This window comes from Lynx canadensis, chromosome B4 (assembly GCF_007474595.2).
Source record: "Lynx canadensis isolate LIC74 chromosome B4, mLynCan4.pri.v2, whole genome shotgun sequence".
NCBI lineage: Eukaryota > Metazoa > Chordata > Mammalia > Carnivora > Felidae > Lynx > Lynx canadensis.
In genome coordinates, this window is record NC_044309.1 from 28,655,464 (window position 1) to 28,676,830 (window position 21,367).

Consider the following 21,367-nt stretch of genomic DNA (forward strand, 5'->3'; position numbering starts at 1 on the left):
AGGCTCTTGCCCTTCTGAGCTGAGGATTGACAGTAACGGCATTCCCTTTACCAAGGCCACAGAGCCTCTTCTGTGGCCTCTTCCTAGAACTACAGCCCCCTCTCCAGGTTCTGGTAACCACTCAGACCTAGATAAGAACAGGGATCTCAGCTTTTTCTAGCCCAAGGGTATTATACCATACCCTGTTGATTTCCCTTAATCACTGCTCACAACTTTGTAAATATCTTTGTTAAACCCTCTGCAATTACCCCACTTCAGTGTCCCATTGGGACACTGACTGATAAAGTAATGGTACCAGGGATGGCCCTATAGGAAAATAACCCTCAGATGAGATTCTAGAATTGGGTTGCTCACATATTTGAGATGTATGGCAGGGATATCCTCTTGCCAGACAGAGGGAAACAGAATGCAGTTAATCCATAAAATACAGTAGCATCAGGGCACATGGGTGGCTCAGTCAGTTAAGCATCTGATTTGGCTCAGGTCATCATCTCATGGTTCATGAGTTCAAGCCCCACATTGGACTCCCTGCTGTCAGCACAGAGCCCCTTTTGATCATCTGCTCCCCTCTCTCTCTGTCCTTCCCTAGCTCATACTCTCTCTGTTTCTCTCAAAAATAAATAAACATTTCAAAAAATAAAATAAAATAAAATAAAATACAGTGGCATCGTAGTTGTTCCAATTATCACCATGAGTGGCATTAAAAGAATGCGGATGGAAGACACAATGTTGGCAGATCCAGTGGCTTAGCTATGCTGACAGTGGTGATTACTGTGGTGTGGGGTGGCTGATCTATGATAGTCCCAGAGACCATATACAGAGGAGGGATAAATCGAAGGTCCTGAATACTTGGAACATGGATGGAAATGCAGAAAGCCTTGATGGTAGCTTTGAGAGACTCACAGATCTCTTGTTGGGCAGCTATGCCCAGGGACTGATTATAAAGGTGACATACACACAGAGTCTATTAAATGTTCAATCCCACTAGAATTCTTATGCCTTCCACTGGTACAAAAGTGAGACGCTGATTCATAGGACATTTGAGCAGACACAGATGTGGCAAAGTCACCTCAGGACTTGTTCCACAGCCCTCATTGCCTCCAGGCCCATAGTAAGAGTTATGTCCTAGTATAGCCCAGATGGAGAAGGACAAAGCATGGTACAGGGGAGAGAGAGCCTATACATCAAAAGGGTTGCAGAACCCCCAGGAGGAGCCTGGGAAGCATATATAGGAGGGAGTCGTAAGAGCATTGAATGGGAGAATTTAATGGTACAGGCGTGCTCACCCAAGATTCAGGACTTCATGTGCTGGCTTGAGCAGCTGGGAGTGGCAGTCATAGCTATACTGGCCAACAAAAGCCTGGATTCAACAGTGGCTGGCCGTTAATGAGGACTTTTCTAGCATTCTGAGAAGGAAACTGAAGGTTTGGGAGGTTAAGAATGTTGGAGGGGATCTATTCTGTACAACATGCACAGCCACACCTTAACCACACTCCCCAGGAGGCCAGAGGATACTCTCCTCTCGAGGCCAGAAGAATTCCATTGTGAAGTGTTCACAGACCTCCTTGAAAAGCTTTTGGCTGTTTTCTGTAAGCAGGAAATGACAATGGGAGAGGTTGCAATGAAATTAGACTCCTTGGTTTAAATGGAAAAAACGGGATCCCAGTGTAGTAGGGGTCAGGAGTCTCAAAGCCACAGTGGACACAATTACCATAATAAGGTGTGAAACTGGAGTGGTAATTAGAAAGTTTGGGTCTGTAGGGATCTCTGGCACTGGCTACCTAATCATGGGTTCCTCAGGACTGCAGTGGATGTACAGACTATTTAGGTGCTACTTGACATATATAATTCTGGGTCTAGTGGGGAAAATCATGGTGGACAATCAGGATTTACCGTGTTTGGACCCAGAGGCCCAGAATCCTTTGACTTGGGGGCAAAGGTGAGGGAGTCTCTTTGAACAAGCACCTGAAATGTGGCCATACCTCTATGCTGTGAATCTTCCCCAATCTTTCCCCAGAGAGACCAGAGGCCATTAAACGAAATGGGGAAAGGGAACTATCCAGAACTTTCAGGGACTGTTAGATTCTGTTTCTGAACTCATGCTAACCACAGGAGATTCAAACTGGCACAGTGGTCCACAAGTTATAGTGTGAGCTCAAGGAGATCAGGTGATAAATGGAATAGCAGTAGTCCAAGTCTATCTTACAGTGGGTCCAATAAGACTGAGAAACCACACTCGTCTTACCTTCCCAGTGCCAGAATGTATAATAATAATAGATATGTTACCTACTCACAGAATCTCACACTGGCTTCCTGACCCATGAAATGAGGCCATTATGGCAGTTCCAAGTGGGAAATGTCCCCTTCCAAATGGAACTTCCCTCTCCCCCACACCAAGACAGTGAACCCAAAGAAATATAGTAACCCTGTCAGAATTGCACAGATTAATGTAACCATCAAATACTTAAAAGATGCAGGAGTGGTAATTACTACCACATTAGCATCTAACTCATGTTTGACTGGTGTAGAAACCAGATGGATTGTAGAGAATGACTATAGATTATGGAGAATTCAGTCACATGGTGATGCCAATCAACTGTAGTTCCAGATGGGTATCTCAACCAAAACAAATAAAAACACCCTTGGCACCTGCTAGGTGCATCTACAGTCCTAGAAAAGGGTTTTTTCCAATTCCCAGCAGCAAAGCTAGTTGCCTTCACATGGCAAGGACAGCAGTACACTTCCACCTGAGGTTTTTATGACAAGGCTTCATCCACTACCTTGCTATCGCACTATTGTACTACAGTCCACAGAACTTGATCATTTTGATATCTAAAAACAAATCACTGGGGCGCCTAGGTGGCTCAGTCGGTTAAGCGTCCGACTTCAGCTCAGGTCACGATCTCGCGGTCTGTGAGTTCGAGCCCCGCGTCGGGCTCTGGGCTGATGGCTCAGAGCCTGGAGCCTGCTTCCGATTCTGTGTCTCCCTCTCTCTCTGCCCCTTCCCCGTTCATGCTCTGTCTCTCTCTGTCTCAAAAATAAATAAAACGTTAAAAAAATAAATAAATAAATAAATAATAAAAAATAAAAACAAATCACTGTATTTCATTGGTGACATTGTGCCAATTGCACCTGGTGCACAGGAAGTGGCAAATATTTTCGGTGCCTTAATAAGAAGTATGCATTTTGGGAGATAGGAGATAAACCCCAGGAAAGTTCAGAGGCCTTCCACATTGTGAAATTTCTAGGGACCCAGGGATGTGAACGATGTCAGGAATGAGTGACAAATTGCTCCATCTTGCACTTCCTACCACAAAGTGATTTGATATTTGGTAGATCTGTGGATTTTGGGGAATAACATAAAACACCCTTAGGTACGCTGCTCTGACCCATTCAGGCCGCCAGTTTTGAGGGATGCCAGATCAAGAAATACAAGCTGCTCTGCCTCTGGGACTACACAAGTAAGCAGACCCAGTGGTAGAGAAAGTGTTCAGACATAGACTATAAAATGCTGTCTGTAGCCTCAGGAGAACTCCAATGGAAGAACTACATGGATATCTCTAAGGTGTGAGGTCTGTGGCCTCTTTTGCTGACTATTCTTCATTGACAAAGCAGTTCCCCACTTGTCACTAGGCTCTGATAGAACCTAGACCTGGTCACACAGTATCATGTGACTATGTGACAGACACCACCATTGTGAGCTGAGCATTATCTTATCTACCAATTCAGGCACAAGCAAATTGCATGAGCACAGTGATGGTTAATCTACATATCACCTTAGCTGGGGCAAAGTGCCCTGATATTCAGTCAAATATTATTCTTGATGTTTCTGTGAGGGTAGATTGGTGACAAGGAGAACTGGGAAGGGATATATGGATAGACTTCAATGAATGGGCCAAGGTTGTGAAAATATTTACGTTCTATGTGAGTGCCTACCAGAGGGCATATTGGGACTAACTCAATGGAACCATGAAAAAGTAGCTTGCTCCACCCTTTCCTGAGATAGAAGCTATGGTAGTCTCAACAACATGGACTTCACCTCCCCAAGGTTAACATAATTAGTGCCACAGCTGAATGCCCTTGCTGCCATCAGCAGAGGTCAGTGCTGAGTTCCCAATATGGGATTATTCCCTAAGCTGAATAGCCAGTCACCTAGTGACAGGTTGATGACACTGAATCTGTTCCGGCATTGTGGGGACAGTGACTTGTCCTTAAAATGAATAGATACATACTCTACATTTATTTGTGCTTTACCCGCTCATAATGCTCTGCCAGCACCATCCTTCCCTACAGAATGCCTTATTCATCACTGTAAATCACATTGCCTATGACCAGGAAACTCATTTCTTAAAAGTAAAAAGAAAGTGCAGTAGAGAGTTTGTTCCAATTAAATTCATGTGGTCTTTCCACATGCCTCAGAAAGTAGATGGCTTCATATTCCAGTTGAATGGCCCACGGAAGGCTCAGTTACTATGCCTCCTGGAAGACCGCAGTCTGCAAAACCTGCTATTGGACACAGTACATACCTTAAACCAGCAGCCAATGTATGGTGCTGCCCCATAGACGGAATGCCCAAGTCTGGAAACCAGACTGGGAGCATGGATGTGGGCATGGCCTCTCACTGTTGTATCCTCTTAAGGGATGTTTGCTTCTGATCCTGGCGACCTTGGGCTCACTGGCCTCAGTGGAGGTCCCTGTGAACCAGAAAACATGGGTGAGGTTCTGTTAAGTCAGAAGCTGCTACTGCCTTCTAACCATTTTCAGCTTCTCATTCTACTGAACCAATAATCAGAAAAGAGGGCGTGCCACTCACCAAGGTGATCTGCTTACCAAGGAGAAATTGGGTCACCACTATACAATGAGGTCAGGAAGGACCAAATGCAGAATCCAAGACTTCATAGACCACCATTGAGTATTCTCTTCACTAGATTACTCATCAGTGGAAAACTGAGGCAACCCAAAAAAGATAGTGCCACCAAAGGACACAGATTATGAAGAAATGAGGGTAAAAAAATCCTGATTATTTGAGGTGGTAGCAAAGAGTTAGGAAATGTGTAATAGGTAATAAAAGAGGGAAGACACAATTATCAACTTGAGTCTCATGACCAGGTATAGAAGGAGGGATAATAGCAGCTTTTATGTTAATTACTTGATTCTCTTCCTTCACTTTTACCCCCAAACCTTACATGAAGAGCATTATGGTTAACACTTTAGGTTTCAGGTGGGAGTACGATGTCATTCAGTAACTAATGGGATTTTGTACGTCCTGGGGCTGGGGACATGACACCTTCATCTGGACAAGGTGGATGATGAAGGGCAAAAGGTGTGAAAAATGTTGGATATTCTCTTTCTTCCACTCTGTACTCTGTTCCTGGAAACTGGCCTCTGTGGACCACATCTATGGGCTCCTTTGTCTTCAGCATCCACTTGGGTTTGGCCATGGGAGGCTCTGACAGGAGGCTGGAGGAAGAAGACAATGAGGTCATAGCCATCAGCTCCTTAGTTTCCATCAGATCCTCCCCATCACATCACAGGTTGTCAGTGGCCACATTCCTTTACTAAAGGTTATAGTACTTTACCCTCCAGGTTCTAGTCCCCACACCTCCTCTTCTTCTCCTCAAGCAGAGGGGTGGTAATGGCACTCTACTCCCAAGATGATTCACTAAATGTTGCTGATTTCCCCTGACCCGACAAATACTCTTGTAAGTAGTCCCTTTATTAAACCCTTCTCAATTATTCCATTTGGATAATCTATCACAGTCCTCACCAACACAGCCCAGTTCAGTCAGGCTGAATCTAGAGCAGATATTTTCTCAGATTAGTGCCCATCCTCACCTGTTCTGAGTGGGCCTAATTCAAGGCTCTTGAATTTGTGATTCACCTGTCTATATTCTGTATAAAAGTTTTCAGTGCCACACATATTCAGACACTTTTTCACCAGCCTTCTGAATAAATAATCAGGAACTTGTTCAACAAAGCTCTCCTAGGGGTGTCTTTGTGGCTCAGCTGGTTAAGCGTCCAGCTTTGGTGCGGGTCATGATCTCACGGTTTGTGAGTTTGAGCCTCACATCAGGCTCTATGCTGACAGCTCAGAGCCTGGAGCCTCCTTCAGGCTCTGTGTCTCACTCTCTCTCTGCCCCTCTCCTGCTCATGCTCTGTCTCTCTCGGTCTCTCATAAATAAATATTAAAAAAATTACAAAAAAAAAAAAAAAGCTCTCCTAGCCTCAACTGGTGTGACTAGCTTGCTTGGGGAAGAATTGCAATGGACTGAACGTCTGTGTCTCCCCGAAATGTGTATGTTGAAATCTTAACCCCCACTATGATGGTATAAGAAGGTGGGAACTTTGGGAGGTAAGTAGGTCAGGAGGGTGGAACCCTCATGAATAGAATTAGTGGCCTACCAAAAAAAAGGACCACAGAGACTCTTCTCTATGCCATGTGAGGATACAATGAGAAGTCATCAGTCTATGGGCTGGAAGAGGTCCTCACCAGAACCTGACCATGCTGGTACCCTGGTCTCAGACTTCCAGACTCCAAAACTGTGTTTCTGCTATTTATAAGCCACCCAGCCTACTGTACTTATGGTAGCAGCTCAGACACACTAAGGTGACAATTCTAGAGCATTGGCCTCTGTCACTAAAACATCTTTGGAAGAATGTCCCAAATGGTAAGCCAACTGGAGTGCTGCAGATGAGCTCCAAGAATGCCATGGGAGATGATCCCCTCATCCTTCTGGGCAGCTGAGCAGGGCCTGAGTAGCTGTAGCAGCCTCACCTCCGAATCCTCGAAGGGCAGCCCCCAGGGAAGTGGCATGCACTTGGTCCTGCAGGCAGCTTGCACAATGAGAAATACCCCACACCTGTGGTTTTGCCTCCACCACTTGCCCAAGGACTCCGGCAGCCAGACACAAAGTCTGCACCTGCTGTTCATGGACACGACCATGAGCTACTCCAGGACTTTGTGTTCCACGTGCCAGGGGGCGTGGCCCACAGCCCAAAGAAGGCCCCTAGGGTGGCAGGGGTTCCCGCAGGCACAGCTCTCTCTCCAGCTTTGTGTACACTGGATACTTTTGTTGTTATTTTGGTTGATAAGCCTTTTAGTGGTGCCCAAGTGAGCCAATGACAATGCATGTTTTTTTTAAGTTTATTTATTTATTCTGAGAGAGAGAGAGAGAGAGAGACCTCGCATGCTAGTGGGGGAGGGACAGAGAGAGAATCCTAAGCAGGCTCTGCACTGTCAGCATGGAGCCCACTGAGGGACTCAAATTCACAGACAGTGAGATCAGGACATGAGCCGAAATCAAGAATTGGACGCTTAACTGACTGAGACACCCAGGCATCCCTAACAATGCATGTTTATTCTGCAAATTAGGACTTCTTTATTCTGAAATAGTTGATATGAAATAAATTAGTTTGGATTTGGAATTCAATTTACATCATACACACACAAATCAACATTACATATGGCACAAAGAAAAAGAAGAGCTATTAGATTCCTTAAACATAAACATATATAATAATATAAATATATGTATTAGATTTACTCACTAAATACATTTAAATATATACTAGATCTGCTTAAATATAAATATATACATAAATGTAAGTGTTGTAAATATTGGAATGGTATAAAACATTGCCTTACATTTTGTTGCCCATTATACATACATATCTTCTCCATCGGCCACAGTTTTCCATATAAATGTTATCATCTCTGTGGTGCCATGTTGTGAAAAGGTCTGGGAAGCACTGCTCTATGGTAACAACACACGTGATTTCCCCACCTCCCATACCTGTCATGCCCACAGCATATTAGCACAAACCACAACTAGGGATTAAACCTTGAACTGAACATCTGGATTAAAGGCTTCCCTAAACATAGACACAACTCTCTCTAATCCTTTCCCTCATAAACACAGAAATAATTCCCCATGGGGCTAATGCAGTCACATACACACATTATGTCCTCAGAGATTACCCTGATATGGGAGTATAAATTGACCTGGGGAGGAGAGGGTTGATTCTGAAGAGTAAAAGGGACAAAATGACCAGTAAATGGTTCGAGTAAAATTCTAACTCAGAAATCTGGCATGTCACAGGAACTATGTTACCTAGCTGCAGTCAACATTGACAGGTCTGAGCTTGAAATGCCTGGGTTCTCAGGCCCCTACATCCTTCTAGGCCCACTAATGAAAAGGGTGAGTTCAAGAAAGGAGAGTGGAAGTGAGTGGCAACATGAATGAACCAGACACAAAATAGTGCACAGTCTGTGATTATATTTTATAAAGAATAAAAACAGGCTAATGTAACATACAGTGTTAGCAATCAGGATAGTGGTTAACACAGGTGGGGTGGTGGAAGCAAAGGTGGAAAGGGGGCGCAAGAGAGGCTTCGGGGTTGCTGATAACGTAAGGTTGCTTAATCTGAATGTTGGTTATGTGGGCTGCGTCTTTGAAATGTATCGGGATGTGTACTTAACTACCCGTCCAGGTTTGTGTGTGTTTATTTTGCCTCAATAAAAACATGTTAAATGAAATGGCGGAGGGCTCATACTAACACAAAAATGCTTGGTAGTTAGACCCAGGTATAGAGGACAGAAAACAAAAATGAAAATCCAGGGGCCCTAGCTGACCACAAGCTGAACTGAAATAATAAGTCAGTGTTATTAGAAGCAAAGAAACAAAGATCACCTGATAACTTGGGCTATAATAAAGGATAGTTGTATGACTTACAGAGATTGTAAAGTAATTCTTCTATGCTACAGTGTAGCTACTTGAACTGTGATCAGAAAAATGGGTAGTTTTGATTAACATCCCTTCAAAAGGACATTGAAAACCAGAGAGGATTCAGAGAAGAGCAATAGAGGGAATTAAAGATATGGGAAATAGACTTTAAAAAAAGGTTAAAAGTAGTGCTTTTTTTTTTTTTTTTTTTTTGGTTGGGTGCTGGTTCTCTTCGCTTGATAAATGGTCACATGACTCCCCAACGCTTTCCTCTAGTTCTTTGCCCCATCTGCCTCTTCTTTATTGGCAGGTGGACTTGTAAGAGCCAAATACGTCAGCCGATGCTAATTTATTGAGCAGATATGTCCATGTCATTCTAAAAGAAAAATGATGTTAGGTCATTAAAAAGCACCAGTCAGAATAATTGGGGTGGCTGAGCTTAAGGAAGAGAAGACTTGATTGGCCTTAAAATAGCTGAAGATGTCTGAGAAGGAAGTTCATCAGTCATTCTTTACCTCTGACAAATTGAAAGTAAATGATCTTAAAATAAAGCAAAGATTTCAGCAGACCAGAAAGACTCATTAAATGAATGAATCACAAGGCCAGGGGGACACTCAAGAGGAGAATTAGGATATTCTGACTAGACTAGGTTCTCTCTAACATCATAATCTTTAGTATCTCCTGGATAATGAGTTTGATTTTATTTGTACCAACAATACCTTACATTTGTAACGCCTTAGAGTTCTCCTCCAGGGACATGTTTATGCCCATTTGCCTCAACTCGGAACCCTGCCTTTGAAACAGGGCTGCCAGAGAGAAATCTGCCACAGAAAGGAAGCCCCAGAGGCAGCCGGTGGGCAGGCCCTGGCCCTGCAGTCCTCCTGCTCCCTGGGGGCTGCAGGCTGGGGGCTGGGGGCTGGGGGCTGGGGGCTGGGGGCTGGTCTGCCAGCCTGGAGGATGGAGGCAGGGGCTGCCGGCTGTCGCCAGTCACCATGGTGACCTCGCAGCCCGCAGCTGCTCTCCCCACCATCTGAAGATGTGGGAAGGGTTCCGGAGGCAGGCTGGGGGCGGTGGGCGGTCCCAGAAGTGGCCTAAGCCTAGGGAAGTCCTGGGACTTGCTCTGCACAGCCAGTGGCCTCTTCTGCGGCTCCCAGCCGAATGCAGGGTCAGCTTCGGAGCAAGCTTGGCCAGAACAGCCTGAGAAATGTCTCCTGGCGCTAACATGCTCCTTCCTCCACCACTCACTGCCCTGGGAAAGTCCGACGCCTGGAAAAGAGACCACGGCTGAAGGCCATTTTTTTCAAGTGAAAACAGAATGACGTGGAATCTTAGGTTTAGGCCAAGACTTTGTTAGCTTGTCCACCCAGTATTTTGTCCATGTTGTAACTGTCGCTGGTGCAGGGCCTTCGGCACAGCCGCTAGGCTCGAATCCCGAAGAGGAAGCCGCCCTGCCTCTTAACAACCTGCTGCCCTTCCAGCGGCCCCTTTGCACAGCACCCCCCCTTCGCCCCCGCCCTGCACACTCCAGCCCCTAGACTCAAGCAGCACCCCCTGCGTGGCACCTGCCGCCTGGCACACACAGCAGGGCCCGGGCCAGCGCCCGAGGGAGCCAACAGCTGGCAGGCCATCTCTCAGCCCGGCGCCTGCCCTGCTGAGCCTCAGGGAGGAGGGGAGTCCCGGGGGAAGGGGCGGGGGGGGGGGGCTCTTGATGGGGGAGTCTCTCCAGCAAGACATCTGCTCCCCTGGCCGCGAGATCTGAAGGGCGGATGCAGGAGATCCGAGGGGGCGGGGCGTCAAGGCAGCCCCTACCCCGCAGCTGTGCCAAGCACCGGCTCCCACTCTTCGTGGCCACAGTCTGTCCCTTTCAAGCCTCGCTCTTCTCCCCTCCCCCCCTCAGCTGGCGGCTCGGGAAATAGAAGTATCACCAGCAAACTGCCACGGAAAAACAAAGCTGTCTGCTGGCGGCCGTCCCAGCCTGCCCGGGCTCCCCTGCCCACCCCCACCGCGGCCCCTTCCTGACACGCGGCTCCCCCACCCCGAGCAGCTCTGGGCCCCCGGCCAGGTCAGTGCAGGACCCCTTCTTGCTCTCCGGTCTGGTCTGCCGCCCCTGTCAGATGCTGGGAGGATTGCTGGGCTGCAGTACTGGGCCCTCGGGGACGGAAGTGACAGATGAACAAGGGGACTTCTTCTCACTAAATCACCAGTCTGGAGCCTCCCTGGCGGCTCTTGAAGAAGCGGCCCCTCCACCCCTGTTGGATCTCTCTCTCTTGGCCACAGCTCCTGGACTGAATGGGGTGGATGGGGGCTTCAATCCCCTGAGCTGGGGGAGTTGGCTTTTGGGCAAAAGCTCTATCAGCGACCCCACGCCAATTCTACCAGCCTGGTTGGGAGCAAAGAAAGAGCCTGTCATCACACCTTGATTAGCATAAGGATTTAAAAAACAACAAACAAGCAGTTCTGCCCTTGGCCTTGCCAGAGAGAGCAGTTTACAGACTGACTAAGGGGCCCAGACATTTATGTTGCCCAAGACTCTCAGGCAACCTGGGGTTTTTTCTCCAAGCACACTGCTGACTGAGCCCAGAATACAAGCAGACATCATGCAGGAGGCAACAACATGCGGGACCTCCAGGTCCAGTCACTCTGGGAATCTTGTCCCCAGAGACTAGTGGAACCCTGTCTACAAGACAGTACTGTCCTGCTGGCCTAAGCAATCCAAGAACACTCCTTTTCGGAAGTCCCCAAATCAGGGTACAACAGCAGAAGGACAAGACCACGCCCACACTCACACCCCCAAAACAGGCCATCCTTTGGCAGCTTGTAATCATTGTCCAATTGCTTCTGGTTTCTGGGTTTTGCAGTTTGGGCCATCCTCCTGGTGACGCAGAGATACATCAGAAAACTCGTAGAAAGTTGAGCTTGTTTTCTAGGTGACCACAGGGCAGGGAGCCCTGTAACACTCCAGCCCATGTCATTTCCCTGCACTGGTCATCAGCCTCCTGCAGCCTACTGGCCTCTGAGCACCCCCAGGCTGGCTAAGGGCTGGCAGGTGGCCTGGGAATTCTATGGCTCTCAGAGTTTCCACCTGCCTGGATACACAGAGAATACAGATCAGAACAAGCATTGTGCATCATAACATCACAAGAGCCAGTGTGTGAGTGTGTGTGTGTGTGTGTGTGTGTGTGTGTGTGTGTGAGGCTGGGGGGAACCAGCACTCCCAGCCTGACTCCTTCCTTAGCACCCCCGCTCACCCTCAGCTGCCCCAATTTATCCTGCACTTAACCAAGATCCTTGATGAGCACATCTCCATCATAGCATCATAGCATCATCCATTCATTTGACCTCTCTAGCTCCGTGAAGTGACAGCAGAGGCTGTGTCTTGTTTGTGGCCTAGGACAGCAAGCACTTCCCAGCGAGTGTTTGTGAATCGACTCTTCCAGAGTGTTCTCTAATTCCCAGCTCAGCCATCCACCCCCTCGTGTCAACGAGACATGAGCTAGCCTGGTCTCCTTGGCTCTTCAGCCTTCTCACCATCCACACCCAAGCAAATGGAGCATGAATTTTTAATGAATTAGGCAAGCCCCATGCTTTTAATAGGCCAAAAATGGAAAAACACTTATCTGTATACACAGAACGGGCTTTATTCTCCTAGGAGTTCCATCAGAGAATACAATATAAGAGGTGATCAAACAACAAAAACTAACAACAACAACAAAATCCCAACCAAACAAAAAATAAAAAAGAAAGGAGAGAACTAACAACAACAACAAAATCCCAACCAAACAAAAAATAAAAAAGAAAGGAGAGAACTAACAACAACAACAAAATCCCAACCAAACAAAAAATAAAAAAGAAAGGAGAGAAGAGGGGGCAGGGAGGGAGACATGGGATCTCTCTTCGAACCACCCCTTGCCAGCACTCAGCCCTCCTCAGACATTGTACCCAAGTCCCTGGAAGCCACAGAAACAGATGTAGTGCACATAGCAGGTGCCCAGTGCACCCATGGGAAGAATACTGCTCTGGGTGCAGGAAAATCTGGATACCAATCATGGGATACATTCTGGAATACACCACTTGGCTTCTCTGAACTCATGTTTTCCTGCAAAATAACGATAAGCCTGCCCTGCCTGCCTCACAGGAGGGTTGTGAGGAATAAATGGGATCAGAACCAGGAGAGGGAGAGTCCAGCACTCCTTCCAAGGAAAGTGTGGAAGTGATGAGCCCCCAGAGGCTGGTGCGTAGGAAAGGCCAGGTGGGCCCTGGGACAAGCCTAGAAACAAAAAGACACTGCCCCTTTCCTCGCTTCCTCTCCTCCATGCTGCCCCTGAGTGTTCCTGCTGTGGGCTCAGTCGTGTTCTCCCCCAAATTCATATGTTGACACCCTAACCCCCAGTATCTCAGAATGTGGCTGTGTTTGGAGATGGGATCCTTAAAGAGGTAATCAAGTTAAAATGTGGTCATATGGTTGGGCCCTAATCCCATATGACTGGTGTCCCTATAAGAAGAGACTGGGGCACAGACAAATGCTAACACACTGGAAGAAGGCAGACATCTACATGCCAAGAGAGACCCTCAGGAGGAACCAACTGGCCGACACCAGATCTCAGACTTCCAGCCTCCAGAGCTGTGAGGAAATAGATTTGTGTTGATTAAGCCACTCAGTATGTAGTACGTTTTTATGGCTGTCCTAGTGGACTCACACAGCCCCTTCCCACCTTTCTACTCATCCTCTTGCCCACTGGGTGCTGGTGTCCCCCAAAGAGCTGCTCCCCTAGCCAGCCTAACAAAGCACCAGAGAAGCAAATGCACAATGCCTGGTCACCATGCTCTCACATCTGTCAGGCCAGGACACGTCAACGAGGTGACACTGTCAGGCAAGATGTCCACTTCTGTCACACTGCGAAGACATTTAGGAGAACACGTGTCCTGTCGGTCTCGTACCCTACACAACTGGCAGTCCCCTGCTGCAATGGGTCCCAAATGCACAGGCTTAAATAGCTGTGGGTATCACGGAGAACCTGATAACAGTACAGACTCCTGAGCTTGCCCACAGAGATTCTAAATCAGTAAGCATGCGGTGGAGTCTGAGAATCTGCTTTGAGGTGAACCTGAAGCACAGCCAGTTTCAAGAATCGCTGACCTAGCTGCCTTTGTGTGAAGGATGCCCCTGTGTTTCATAGGCCACTTTGAGGTTGGGTCCCACGTGTGAGGGAGAATGGCAGTTAGGATATTGTTAGCAGAGCTCCCCAAAGTTCATAGTGCATTAACACACAAATGCCCACCAACTCCGGAGAAGAAGACCTCTGAGAAGCTCCTCTGTGTGAAGTCCGATGGGCCCTTGCCTCTTATTTCCTCCCTTCAGTGAAGTCCAGTTAAAAATGATTTCTCAGAGTCCCATATCATAGAATACTGGAGCTATATCCGGGCACCATAAGGGGTCATGGAGCTCAAGCCCCTCCATTTTCCTATAGAGACTGCTGTTGGGAGGCCAAGTAGCCTGCTCAGGCCACATAACCAGCTGGAGCTGGAAGCCAGCACAGGTTTCCAGATTCCTTGTTGGGTTCTTGCTTTCTCGACTGCACTCTTAAACACCATTCCAGCTTCTGAATGTGACTCTGACAGTAAAGAAAATAAGGCTCCAATATGACTTATTGAGCACCTGTATGCCTGGCACATCGTATGCATTATGTCATTAGTTCTCACGATAGCCTCTCAGACCTCATCCCCCACGCTTTTTATTAGAGAGCCTGTCCAATATCACACACACAATAAAGTTGCATTTAGGATTCATCCCAGGCCTGCCTAACTCCAAGTCCCAGATAACCCATAATCTGAGGACACGAAGCCTGTACTTTTTAAAAAATAAATATGGGGGCACCTGGGTGGGTCAGTCGGTTAAGCATTCAACTTCGGCTCAGGTCATGATCTCACGGTTTGTGGTTCGAGCCCCGTATCAGGCTCTGTGCTGTCAGTTCAGAGCCTGGAGCTTATGCTTCGGATTCTGTGTCTCCCTCTTCTCTCTGCCCCTCCCCTACTCATGCTCTGTCTCTCTCTGTCTCTCAAAAAATGAATAAATGGGGGCGCCTGGGTGGCGCAGTCGGTTAAGCGTCCGACTTCAGCCAGGTCACGATCTCGCGGTCCGTGAGTTCGAGCCCCGCGTCAGGCTCTGGGCTGATGGCTCAGAGCCTGGAGACTGTTTCCAATTCTGTGTCTCCCTCTCTCTCTGCTCCTCCCCCGTTCATGCTCTGTCTCTCTCTGTCCCAAAAATAAATAAAAAACGTTGAAAAAAAAATTTTTAAAAAAATGAATAAATGTTAAAAAAATATAAATAAAAATAAATAAAAACAAATTTGACATATAAAATTGTGTAAGTTTAAGGTGCACAGCCTGTTACTTTGATACATTTTATATATTGTAATATGATTGTCCATGTAGTGATACTTGCCACATTACATAGTTACAGTACAATCTTATTGTCTATATTCATTACACTGTACTTGATTTCTATGGCTTATTTAGTACATACTTACAAGTATGTACCTTAAATACCATCACTCTTTACCATGCCCCTCATCCCCAGGTAACCATTTTACTCTCTGTTTTTTTATGGGCTTGACTTTTTTAGATTCAAAATATAAGTGATATCATATAGTACTTGTGTTTATCTGTCCGATTTCTCTCACTTAGCACAATGTTTCCAAGGTCCATCCTTGTTGTTGCAAATAGCAGGATATGTCCTTTCTCGTGGCTGAATAATATTCCGTTATGTATATGCACCACATCTTTTTTATCCATTCATTCATTCATTGATGAGCATTTGGGTTGTTTCCTTATCTTAAGCCTGTACTTTTTGAACTACTGCCAAAGGGTGCCTGGGTGGCTCAGTCGGTTAAACGTCCGACTCTCCATCTGGCTCAGGTCATGATACTGTGGTTCCTGAGTTCGAGCCCTGCATTGGGCTCTGTGCTGATGGTGTGGAGTCTGCTTGGGATTCTGTCTCTCCTTCTCTCTGCCCCTCCCCAACTTGTGTGCATACTCTCTCTCTCTTTCTCAAAATAAATAAACATAAAAAAATTTTTGTAACTGCTGCCAAGAGCCAGAAGAACACCAGGACTCTCTTGCTGGGCGCACAGGTCTTTCCTGGCAGGTCACAGATGACACCCCTGATGAGGTGGGCAGGGCAGCAACACCCATGCCAGGAGCTAGGGCAGCTCCACCAGAGGAGAAGATACTTCCCGCCCTAATGCCAATGGCATCTGGTTTCCAAGAGAGTCCTTGGCTTTCTCTTGACCTCCTGTTCTTTAAGATGGGGCCACTTCACATCAGCTTTGACAGCGGAGGTTACATTTCACACACTGTCATCTGACATATCTCATTCTCTTCCTGGACCTACAGAACAGCTTCCTGTGGGACTCCCCAAGCTGATACCAGCTGCCAGGGCCCAGTCACAGTGACCCAGTACATGATGGAGGAGAGGGTGTGGATGACATGGAGGGGGTTTCCCCCACACCCACTGCCTTTCATGACAACCATTTTTAGTTCATAGGTCTTTGCTCTCCTCATCCTTCAACATGGCCTCCTTCAACAACCCCCCTAATCCCCACCCTCCCCCACTCCCTGTCCTATCAGAAGATTCTAGCCTCTTTCATTGACAGAAATGGGTCTGTTCATTCATTCATCCTTTTGTTCAGCAAATATTTATTAAGTTCATCACGTATGCCAGTCACTGTTCTAGGCATGGGGAGATACAGCAGTGAATGAAAGACACCAGCCAAACAACAACACAGACAAAATGCCCTCCCTGCATCATGGAGCTTCCACTCTAGCTGGGGAGATAGAAGGTGAATAAGAAAAATAAGAAAGTGTAAAGTAAGTAAGTGATAAGGATAAGTAAATAATAAGTAAGTAAGTGATAAGTGTGAGGGGTGATTTAAAGGAGACCAGGGAAAGCCTTATTCGAGTTACTGTTCAAAACAAAACAAAACAGAAGAAAACCATGAAGAAGTGAAGAAACAACCATGTGGATATCGGGGGGGGGGGGCACAGTATTCTACTCAGAAGAGCAATTGCCAAGGCTTGGAGGCAGAAGGCAGAAGGGAGAGACTGGGACAATGGGAGATGAGGGCCCTCAGGTGGGGAGAGGAGATAATTCTCCTAGAGGAAACCCTGGAGGGTTTGGCAGAGGAGTGCCAGGACGTGAGTTCTAGACGTCCTAACAGTCCACAACTTTCCTAACTCCTCTCCAGTTACCAAAGCTTGCATGTCCTGACTTCCCAGCAGAATGTCCTTGGGCTAGTTATTTCACCACCCTGGACTCCCTCTTTATCTGTGAAACAAGAATAAGGATTATATTCCCACCCCCACCCCCCTCCACCGCCACGGTTGTTGCGGAGTTGAGCAAGAACCTATAATCACAGAGCACGCGTAAGCCACTCCATCGTGGATAATTACTCTTCCTGCAAAAGGCCTACGTAACCACGTTTGCATCCTGGTCACGCCGACCCGGGTGTCCAAGCCGTGGACCAGTGTGAACTGGTCAGGAACCGGGAGCTGGGTGCTGGGTTCCCGCAGGAAACAGACGGCGGCACCTAGGCCCCACCCAGGGAAACATGCACAGGCCCAGGAACTAGCTCGCTTCGCAGCCTTCCTGGGCCACAGGGGAGGGGACAGGCCGCAGCCGCTAGACACGGAGCCTGGGGCGCCGCGGGGCGGCGGGAGAGAATCTCGGCCTGTGGGGCCCCCCGGGCCTCGGTCGTGGGAAGGCCGCTCTGGAGCCCAAATCCTGGCCATGGCCCAAAGCCCGGCTCTCAGCCACCTCCCGCTCGCCGCCCGCCACCCGCCACCCTCCAGCCACCGACCCATCCTAGCGCAGGGCTGGCTCTTTCCTGCCATCAGGGGCTGTTTCTGCAGTATTTTTGTCTGGGACCTTTAGGCCTTTCCCTGCTGGGCACTGCAGACGCTTCCTGCAAGGCCGCTAGGGACACGAGTCTCCCTTGCCTCGGCTCCCACGTCCCGGTACCTGCAGGGTCGTGCCCAGAGCTGCTGGGCTGTGCGGGTCAAAATCCCCAGTTTGAGTCCTACACTACCACCCTGGGGCTGTATGGCCTTGAGTGGGTTGCTTAACCTCTCAGACTCCACTTCCTCTGTCATCCATAGGGCGATTAATGCCCACTGGGTGGGACTGGCGTGGGATAAAACAAAACTATGCATACAAAGCACTTAGCCCTGAATCTGTCAGTGGTAAATGCTCAAATGATGGATGGCTTCGTTAGAATGAGTATAATGTAGGCTAGCAGGACCTACCACCCATATTATATAAACAAAATTAGAATGAAAATCAACAAAACAGCCTATCCTTTTCATTGCCAAAAAATGTTGACTAAGTTTGTATCCTCTAACTTGAGCTCAGAGTTCCCAGCCTTCTTCCAGAGAGCATGCACTTTTTAGGTAAGTTAATACCTTCGGATGGGAAAGAGAGAGACAAACTCTCAAAGACACCATTTTATTTATTTATTTTACTTTTTTTAAAGTTTCTTTATTTTTGAGAGAGAGAGAAACAGAGTGTGAGCAGGGGAGGGGCAGAGAGAGAGAGAGGGAGACACAGAATCCCAAGCAGGCTCCAGGCTCTGAGCTGTCAGCACAGAGCCTAACGCGGGGCTCAAACCCATGAACCGCAAGATCATAACCTGAGCCAAAGTCCTTCACGTAACCGGTTAAGCCACCCAAGCACCCCAAGGACAGCATTTTAAACTTGCTGTGATTTGGGGGTGTGCAATAAACCTATCCAAATGTATTCAACAGAACAGATCTTCCTCCTCCCTGCTGCGGACCTGCCTGCTGCCAGCCTCCCTGGGTTTCCCTTCCTCACAGGCAGCACAGCCCTTCCAGAAGCAGGTGAGGATGGGTGGGTGCTCCCCCTTATCCTGGCTGGGTATTCACAAGTCTGTGAGCCAAGGGGCTGTCTTAGGGCTGTCTGGGTGGGCGCCAGAGGATGGGAGAGACAATAGAGAACAAGTGCTGGGGCCATTTTCTTTTCTGAAAAGATCTTCATTTCCACGCTAATTGCAATTTCTAGCCTGCCTCAGTTTCAGACTCAGCCTTATTTGCCGAGTTGTCTGGCAAATGGCTCCTGGCGTGCTTCCCCCACCTCCTTTTTCTTGGCCAGACATGGCCAGTCATAAATTGACAGGGAAAAACACAGCTCTCCAAATTATTTTGGTGTCTAGCCTAGGGTTCTTATGGAGCTTGGGACAAATCCCAAACAGGTCTCAACTGCCGACCTCACCTGGCACCTCTCAACTTTCCTACCTCACCTTCATTCCTCTCTGCCGACCACAAATGAATTCCTTCTTCCTCAAACCTTCCCAAACGGCTCCACACACCAAGGACCACATGAAGGCTAGAACCAGACCCTGTGGGAACCAGAGGCCTCTAACCCAGGACTGGACTAACCCTCCCATCTGAAAGGCCCTTACTCTGCTACTTAACGAGGCAAAAGCAGCGAAGGGCTGAACTGTGGGACCGACCAGAGGTGAATGGAGATGGGGAATGTGCAGGTGGAGTTGGAGGGATAAAAGGAAGGTGTCCTGAGAAGGGCGAAGCGTGGAAGTCAGAACAACATCTGCAGTCAGGTTGGTTTCATGAGACCTGTAGCTCCAGGCCTCAGATTGCAGAGGCACGAGTTTGTTTTTAGTACATTAGGGCGAAACCAGGAGTTGCCTTGGGTTTTCAAGCACAGAAACTATGATGAAAGCACACTTTTTTTTTTTTCAAAGGTGGGAAAGAGAGTGGGTTCAGTGTACTGAAAGGCTCAGGCACCTTATATGAAAGAAAGTGACTCCACAGGTGTACATTCATTCCTATCCTTCCAGTCCCTTCATCCGCGAACCTACTCTAACCTCCAATGAAATTTAAGCTTACAAACTGAAGGATTTCAAATGGGTCATTTTTCTACAGGGTAAAGTTCATAAAAGGGGGTCTGTGTTTTGACAGCTGAAGGAAAAAAAAATTACCTAAATTGATGAGGGAGAGGCCCCTGGGTGGCTCAGTGGGTTAAGCCACGGACTCTTGAATTTTGGCTCAGGTCATGATCTTTCCAGTTCTGAGAGTTTGAGCCCCCCGTCTGGTTTCCTGCTGACAGCACAGACCCTGCTTAGAATTCTCTCTCCCTCTGCTCTCTGCCCCTTCCCTGCACTTAAAAAGACTTTTTAAAAAGTGATAAGGGAAACAAGGGATGCCTGGGATGCAGACCAACTCATCTCATGTCAGCGCGTTAAGACTGAAGACAGGTCCCAGGTGAGAAGAATTATAACCATTTAAGAGAACTGACCTCTAATTCTAATAAAAAGGGTTTGTTTATATTTTCAGCATTTTATTCTTTCGGTTGCCAGAAGATAGGGGATACGTCACATTTAGTGCTGACTGCCACGTTTTGTCATGAGAACAAGAATTGTGAAGTCTGTGAATCAAATTGGGAAATGGGCATTACCTTGACCTTTAGAGCATCCTGATTGGCTAGCTGTGCTGCCCTCTCCCCGGGCGTCAGCAGGGTCATAAACGCAGGAGAAGTAGAAAGGCAGGTGATCAAACAAACCTGCAGAAGCTTCAGCTGCAGCACCGGGCTAAGGAAGGAGGAGGGTGGGCGCTTGGTGCTAGGTTCAAGTCCGGTCGGTCGGTGCGCCTACGAGGGAGCACGTTATCCCCGCTAGAGGGTGCTATGGGGCTGGGAGGGGACTGGAGCAGTATGGTGAGCGCCCGCCCGCGTGCGTGAGACTAGGCGTGCCCATGAAGTGGCCCTGGCGGTCTGTGTGCACGCGTCTGTGTCCCCACTGCTCGCGGGCAGGACAGCGGGGGCAGCGACAGCGTGCTGGGGCGGAAGAGTCTGAGTTTTGCAGTGGCGCTCTTCGTGAGTCTCCCGGGCGAAGCCGCTCCCCTGCACCCCTGGCCTGGGACTGATTTCTGGGGGAGGTGGCGCGTGTGTCTGCGTGGCTGTCCACCTGGGCCATGACGGGCCCTCACACAGAAAACGATGTTTCTGCTCCATCAAGGACTGCTCCACCCAAGCGCTTGCATCAGGTCCAGGCGGGTACAGCAGGGCTCGTCCATCCAGGCCTCTAAAGGAAGCTTTTCTCTGCCCGGGAAAGCAGCTTCTCTCCGGGCAACATCCGTCAAAGTCCTGTCGGAAAACCTCGCACGTAATACTAATACGCTTGGACAGATTCGAGGACAGGAGCCGTAAAATTAAAAACCATACCAAAGTCCCGGAGTGGGATTGAGGTGTTTTTCAGTCTTCAGCAAGCCGCCCCGGCACCTGGGTGGCGGGCGTAATTAGTGTTTACTGATCAGCCGCAGCCGGGGTACGGTAACCACGGCGACCGCGCCGGGCCTCGCACCACCCCCAGCCCAGGAACGCGCCGCTCCGCGGCTCCGCCCCGCCCCAGGATGCCCCGCCTCCTCGCGCTCCCCATTGGTGGTCGGCTCCGGCGCTCCTGAAGCCACCAATCACCGGCCGCGTCTTCTTACAAAGGGTGGAGAGTCGCCTTCCTGAAGCCTTGCTCTTTCTGTACAGGAAAGCTAGGCTGATGGCTCAATTGAGGTTAATGAAAACTCCAATCAGAGAGGCAAAACGCGAGCGGGATTATCGTATT

General features: G+C 48.3%; 1 long non-coding RNA gene across 1 annotated transcript; it reads right to left on the minus strand.

Moving 5' to 3' along the window:
• Positions 1 to 4,397: 4,397 nt before the first annotated feature.
• LOC115519078 lies at positions 4,398 to 21,099 on the minus strand. The gene is made up of 3 exons (XR_004343813.1): positions 20,209 to 21,099; positions 4,831 to 5,460; positions 4,398 to 4,694 (listed from the first exon to the last, which is right to left on the minus strand). It is a non-coding gene; the product is annotated as an uncharacterized LOC115519078 (long non-coding RNA).
• Between the last annotated feature and the right edge of the window lie 268 nt (positions 21,100 to 21,367).